This window comes from Pollachius pollachius, assembly GCF_949987615.1.
Source record: "Pollachius pollachius genome assembly, chromosome: 10".
Classification (NCBI taxonomy): domain Eukaryota; kingdom Metazoa; phylum Chordata; class Actinopteri; order Gadiformes; family Gadidae; genus Pollachius; species Pollachius pollachius.
In genome coordinates this window covers 11,058,144-11,065,563 of record NC_136943.1, presented here as the reverse complement: position 1 = coordinate 11,065,563, position 7,420 = coordinate 11,058,144, and positions in this window count along the sequence as shown.

Genomic DNA, 7,420 nt, shown 5'->3' with positions numbered 1-7,420 from the left:
CAAACACATACAGAGTAAACATTGAGTACAGCTTCACCCACCAGATGGACATGCTATAATTCTTTCGTGCACACAGTAGCCTAATTTCCCATTCAATTTCGTACATTTATGTCAGTAATTAGAGCTGGCTATTTCTCTGTGCTCATTATCAGTGTTTGACCTTTTGCCGTGCCTGTTTGAGAAGCGTACAGCAGTCGATGGGCGGTCGGTGATAATTTAGCCCAACGAGCGCTGATTAAATAAGATAGGCCCACGCTAAACTACTCTGTTGTTCCCATAGGCTCGGTCAATATGATGTCCCAACACACAGATAACTGAGGAGGCGATGCAAGCCAAGAGACGGGAGAATATGCACCAAACAACCAGCCACGCTTATTCTGGGGATTTTTTCTATTTTATTTTTTTTGTGCACTCTTCTCCCTCGTTTGATATTTTATCCCTCATGCAAAGTCTCATCGGCATGAATTAATAATGTCACTTCAAACAGATGCAAATTCATTGTACAGCGTCCTCTCCTGTGCACAGGAAATGCAAAGGTATGTGGGCAGAATCTATCTAGTTCAATTGCCAAGTTTAATCCCTTGGAGAGAGAGACGCCAATGCCAAAATATTCCTCTTTTATGGCCTTTCTCGGCCCAAAAGTTTTTTATAGAGATGCATTAACATAATTTACAGTGATTTGTGTGCGCGGGAAGCATATGGTTTAGGGTACTCGACACTATCGCATGTATATCTCATATCGATTTCTTTATCTATATTTATCATACATTAAGGATACGCTTGTGTACAGGCGGACATTACCATTTGTTCTGTCGTAAAAATAAAATGAAAAACGCACACACAAATGTTGGCAGGCAATAAGTATCTTTCATAAGCACTTTTTGTGTGTGGGCTGCCATTGCATGCATAAAATATAATTTTCTCTGTGTTTCATGGGTTGTGGAGGAGTTGGTTCAGAAAGGCGGTGGGAGGGGTTGAGAGAGGCGGCCAGGGGATGTGTGTGTGTGCACTGTATTTGGGCAGCTGACAGCTGCGCATGTGTACTTCTTCTTGAGTGGGAGTCTTGGGGGGGGGGGGGGGGGGGAGCAAGAGAGAGAGAGAGTAGTGTTTGAAATGCAATGAGGTGCATTTGAAAGGGGCGACCGTCGCAGGTAAGCAGGTTGGAGGGGGAGCAAGGCACACTGGGTGATAAAAGGAGAAGGGGAGAAGTGCCCATGCTGTAGGGCAATGTGTGGTATCTGAGGGCTTTTTGCACCAACCAGAGGAGGGAGAAAAAGCACTCAACAATACATAACACTTTAATACAAAGGGCTCCCCCAAAAATCAGACAGGCAAAACTTTGATCTCTGCCGAAATACATTGAGGCTTTTTTGGGTAGATTTTGGTGGTCCAAAAACTAGGGCCATTGTTTGTGGGATGCGGTGAGATATTGGGAGACAGAGAGAGAGGGTCAAAGGCATTGTGTGCCTCTATGTGTGTGTGTGTTTGTGTCCATCACTGTTTGTGTGTGTTTTTGTCTCTTTTGGTGTATGTGTGTATCTGTGTGTTTGTTTGGGTGTTTGTAAATCTGTGTGTCTCCCACATCTTTTTTGCTTGTGTTTCAGTGTTTGCATAGGTCTTTTATTTGCTGTTCCAGTGTTTGTGTTTTAGTATGTTGTTTCCCCTGTATTTGTTTTTGTGTGTATTGGTGTATGAACATCAGTTTTGAAATGCTTGCATTTGAATTTGTATTTTTTTCTCTGTTTCAGTGTTTGTGTGTCTCTCTGTCCGTGTGTGAGTGTGTGTGTGTGTGTGTGTCCGTGTGTGTACTTGTGTATGTGTCTGTCAGCGTTTGTGTCCTTGCATACGTCTTTGAATTATTTTGTCAGCATTTCAGAGTTTGTGGGTTAACATGTCCCTGGTTCCGTGTGTGTGTTTATGTGTGCATGTGTAGGTGTATTTATGCGAGCGTGTGTGTGCGTGCGCGTGTGAAAATGTCTGAGAGCAAACAACTTTTTCGGGGGCAGGGTTGGTTTCATGGTGAGCGACACATGCTTTTGTTTCATTCCCTTCACCTTCATGCATGCATACTGTAGGGATGAAGATATGCTTTATAAATCAATATCCCCTGTGTCACATGCCTTGTCTTTGACGCAGTGCTTCTGCCTCTCCTTTGTATCACTCTCTGTGTGTGGTTGCAACGTGCTCTTCACAAGCCACTGAATGTCACCAGCGGCTTGATAAAAATCTAAAAAAGGGAGGAAAAAGCGATCCTAGTTTATACATGTGGATTTAATATAGAATTTAATAATGTCATGCCCTTTCAGGGATCTAACTAATTATTGGAAAAGGCTTCAAGGAGAAACATTCACAGAGATGAAGATATATCGCAATGTGATGTTCAGGTTGATTGGTTTTGAAGACGATTGGTTTTGTATTTTCCTGATGTTCATTGTGGTTAAAGCTTACTATTTACCTGATTATGATGGTTTTTTTCAGGCCAGAACACAACAATAAAGAGATATCTTTATAAAGTATTGATATCTCTCTCTGTCTCTATCTCTCAATTGAATTCAATTTAACTAAATTAGCTTTATTAGTACGAATGATGAAACACTATTGCCAAAGCATTTGACAAACAATCTCTCTCTCTCTCTCTCTCTTTCTTGATCACCCTTGCTATTTATTTATTCATAAATACGTATTTATATCTGCAGCTAATATAGATATAGATAGATCAAATCCATTATTTATATATATATATATATATATATATATATATATATATGTGTAACCTTTGAAAATGCTTCAATAAGACAGATTAATATGACATTTTGACACTCAGACCCTTTTATCAAAGTTTCCTAAAAGTGTCAATGCATGATGTAAAAGTCAGTAAGCAACGATGTGTCTTTTTAGTGGGTAAAATAATGTGCAGGTATCTTTTGATGTGGAATACTTGAAGGACACGTTGACGGAAAATCAGTTTTATGAACCAAGAAATTTGATTGAATCTTTAAAAAATGCATAAAGTAAATTTCTTGAAACTCAATGCTTTCAGTTGTGTAAAGAAATACAATAAAAATGTCAAATTGTCCCACAAAATCAGTGCGTGAGTGACATGATAATGAAGGCATCGTGCCAGTTAATTGCCAAGGCAGAGAGAGGCAGATGAAAAATGAGGAAGACGGAGACAAATACAGGAAGACTGAGGGAGGGATGGACAGAAAGAGAGAAAAAATAAATTACAATTTATCGACGTTCAGGCAGCGAGAGAGAGAGGAAGAGAAAGAAAGAGAGAGAGAGCAAAAAGAAAGAGAAGGAAAAAGATCAAAAGAAAAAGCCGAAGACAATGAGAGATGCCGGCAGAAGCAATGAGCACAGCGTTAATACCCGTCCATGAGCCAAACTGTAGCCTTTTGAGAGCTAAAACCCCTGGAAAGAAAGTTAAGGTATCCTCCTCAAGGGCAGGGGTGTGCGGCGTTGCCGGTCGGGTGCGAGGTGGAAAACACTGTTGACAGCAATTATCCCAGATCCTTCATTACAGGACGAGAGAATCCCCCCTTCTTCACCCTGGGGGAGGGGGGATGGAGAGGGGGAGAGAGAGAGAGGGATATAGAGGACGAGGATGTGAGAGATAGAACCAGAGAGAGGTAGAGTGAGAGAGAGAGAGAGAGAGAGAGAGAGAGAGAGTGGTATAAAGTGGTATAAAAAAGAGTGAAGAAGTCATTTAGAGGAGTTTGAGGATAACAATGAGAAGAAAGGAAACACTGAGGGAGAGACGGATGTGAGGCGAGGGGAGAAGGCTCAGATAGCGAGAACAAGGAGTTAAATTAACAAGCAATGGGTGTTGATGAAGGAGGCGGTTTATCCGGAAAACGATAGAAAGCAATAAGGAGGGCTAAATTAACGACGCCTTAAGGAAGTGCTGATGAGGGGTTAGGGGGCTGGGGGGCCGTGTGTGTGTGTTCAATTGCAGCTTTGCGCTACATAACCAGCGTCTTATATACAGGGCATAGTGGACAGATTGATCAGCGACTGATCAATAACAGCCCACGAGGAGCACAGAGTCCTTGGGAGAGAGCGCGAGAGAGAGAGAGAGAGTGAGAAAGAGAGTGAGAGTGAGAGTGAGAGTGAGAGAGAGAGAGAGAGTGAGAAAGAGAGTTAGAGTGAGAGTGAGAGAGAGAGAGAGAGAGAGGGTGGGGGGAGAAAGAGAGGGAGGGAGAGGGAGAGGGAGCGAGAACAGAAAATCAGTGTCCGCATTTCACTTTGCATGTAAGCGTCTCGGCAACGTACAGCTAAAATGGCTTCCAGCTCTGTGGGAGAGTGAGCCGAAGAGCCCGGGAGCCTAAGTGGGGGGAAAGACGCCTAATCCGATGTTCTTGCTTGAAGATTGAACCAAAGGGTGGCTTGATCCTATCTACAAACTCCCATCCATCAGGAGACACGCACACATGATGATGTGTTGGAGAGTTTTGGCGTTGTTTGGCCACAGCCCCAACCCTTCACAATGCCTTTCAGAAGCTGGGTGGCCCCAGCTGGCTGCAGGGATGTAATACAGATCCTGCAGGACAGAGTGAAAGCAGATCAGCACCATGGACAGTTCCCCATGAACAACTCTCTCTTCCTCTCTTTTTCTCTCTTTCCCTCTCTCTCTTTCTCACCCCCCCACCCCCTCTCTCTCTCTTTCTCTGTGCATGAAAGAAAGCAGGGTGAGCTTTCTCTGAGAGAAACAATTGCATTCCGCCTGCAATGCTTTCTGTTGGCCTTTATAAAGACAACCGGCACACAAAAAACTTTAACTTCTACCCCTTAATACCACTTAAGATCAATGTTTTTCTCGAAGCATTCAGAGCAAATGTCTGGGGAAAATGGCACAACGACATGTTTTGTAATTCCTCCCCGAACAGAAGAAATGTTGTGACGTGCATATCTCCTAAATGTGTTCTCACTTTCTACACTCTACCATAGAAAGGTTTTGCACAGGTTGCGTGATAGACCTGACAAATATCTTGCATATGTCATTGCTGGTGGAACTCACCCTTTCTTTACCGTTCCTCCATTCTCTCAAGCCTTTGAACAATGTGAAACGGTCTATATGCACCACTAGATTTGGGGACTGCATTCAGCCAAACACACATTGAGTGGCTCATTTTGTTCTGTTGATTCAAAGAGGAGAATAAAGCTGTGCATTTACGTTTGCGAATGTGTGGAGTGGGTCTGCACAAGGAAACCAGAATTGTTGTAAATAAAAGGTATCATTACCGCTACAATTATGCTTTGTGTCCTTTCACCAAAGTACATGAAACCACTGAGAAAAAATACATCTATCAATGTATATTTCAACAGTCTGGGTATACATTTATAGGCATAGGTACATAAGGCGTAAGTAAAGCATTTGATCTATTATTCTTGCCCAATTCAAATATCTGAACAAAAAATTACATATCAGTCTATCTCTGCATTTCTCAAAACGTCAACCTCTCAATTTCTATAGCTGTATTAAATTCAATAGTGTGCAAATCCTGGCTACTTCTTGAAAACGTGATGTTTGTTTTCAGTAACACATGGTCCCAATAGCAGGCACTGCTTATGATGGTCTCTTCAATGGGATAAAGAATACATTTGTCGCGGATGACATCCGCCCATTCATGAGTTCTGCTTTGTGCCCGTTATTTCCATCATGAATGACAATCGCTGTGGTGGCCCTTTAAGAAACAGCAACAACATAATGACCTTCCAGGTCTAAATGATGTGCCTTCAAAGCCTCTCTGTGGGTTCTCCAATAAGAGGTGAGATCTTTGTCTCTTTCTCAACAGGGCCATTCTGCCTTTATAGTCTCTTATGGCTTGTCTGTAGGACCACCAAGGCTGAACGATGAATTCCAAGAAAACTGAGAGGTCACATCTTTGCATTGCATGTACCTGGGTGGATGTGCCAGTGGGGATGCGAATTGCACTCTCAATGAGAGTGTTCATCCAGGTGTTTGAGGCAAAATGTTACACCACCATTACAGCTCACCGCAAAATGAAAAAAGAAAGAGCCAACATGAGAAGCTCCGTGCGGCTCTGTGCTGCTGCGGGACGCTCTTTCAGGACTAGAAACAACCCAGGCGGCCAAAGGAAGCCGGATCAGAATTCACCCTAGTGATCTGTAATCTTTCTTTCCTTTCTTTATTTCCAAGAAACAGTGGGCTCAATACTTACAGACAGCGCCTCAGATGACAAACCCTTCAGCAAACCACCACTTCAGTCAAGGCCAATTACCGCAAATAAGGTTGGACCTTTAAAAAGAAACAAAAAAACCCGCCAGAAACCTGCCCACCCACGTGCCCCCCCACGGTGGCCCCTTGGAATGACTGTTCTCCGTCCAAAACAGCCGCTTCAGTTTGGTGGTAATATACTGCTCAAACTGTTGAGAAACACCAAACCCTTGTTGATAAAAGATGTATGCTGCTGAGTTGTATATGGGGGATAGAGGGAGACATGCTGAAAAGCAGGCAGACTGGAGCTGCTGTCAAAACGGTTGTTTGTAGCCCCATGCGAACCGAGCTTTGGGGAAATAATAAACTGTATCATTAGAAGCCCTGTCATTCAACCGCATCCTTTGTGCCAATTCTTGACTGGCGTCAACACACACTCGCAAGCACGGACACACACGCGCACACACACACACACACACACACACACACTCACACACACACACACACACACACACACACACACACAAAGACATACACACACACCAGCCCCCCCCCCACACACACACACTTGCAGGTCACACAAACAATATCACACAACACAAAATCCCCTCAAAATATGTATTTTTTTTACATTCTAGTAATTACGTAGCCTACATTCTGTCATGCAATTTTATTTGGTTGCCCTACAACTCAGTTATTCAGCATTTTATATTGCAACAATTGTGCCCTATTTTTACTTTAAACAACAACTACTAAATAGGCCTAATTAAAATTCCAGCAGGCTATCATTAACCAGCTCTTTGGGCCTGATTCTTGTAATTTTGGATGGGCTACTGTGCTGTAGGCATGCTAAAATGCCGGTAGCACCACTACCAGCTTCTCACCATATGACCGAATATCAAACAGATGAATATCGATAATAAGCCATAACACAAGAAACATTTTAACTAGCCATCGAACTAAAGATCCAGACGACCTCGTGATTCCGAGGACTCGGAGCTCGAGCTTGTTCGCGAGCGTCGCCGGTGCCACACCCCCTTCTCGCCGGCGCGGTGGTACGGTCCATAGATGCTGTTATAGCGGGACTGAAGCTCACCAGTTACAGCATCACCAGTCTGCCTCCCCGGGTTCAACTGCGGCTAAACGCGCCACGGCCGTGCTCACTGTCACAGCACAGCAACGCTGGCTAGTGTACCCCCCCATCACTGCCGTTAACAGCAATCGTGTACCGTTCCGTAT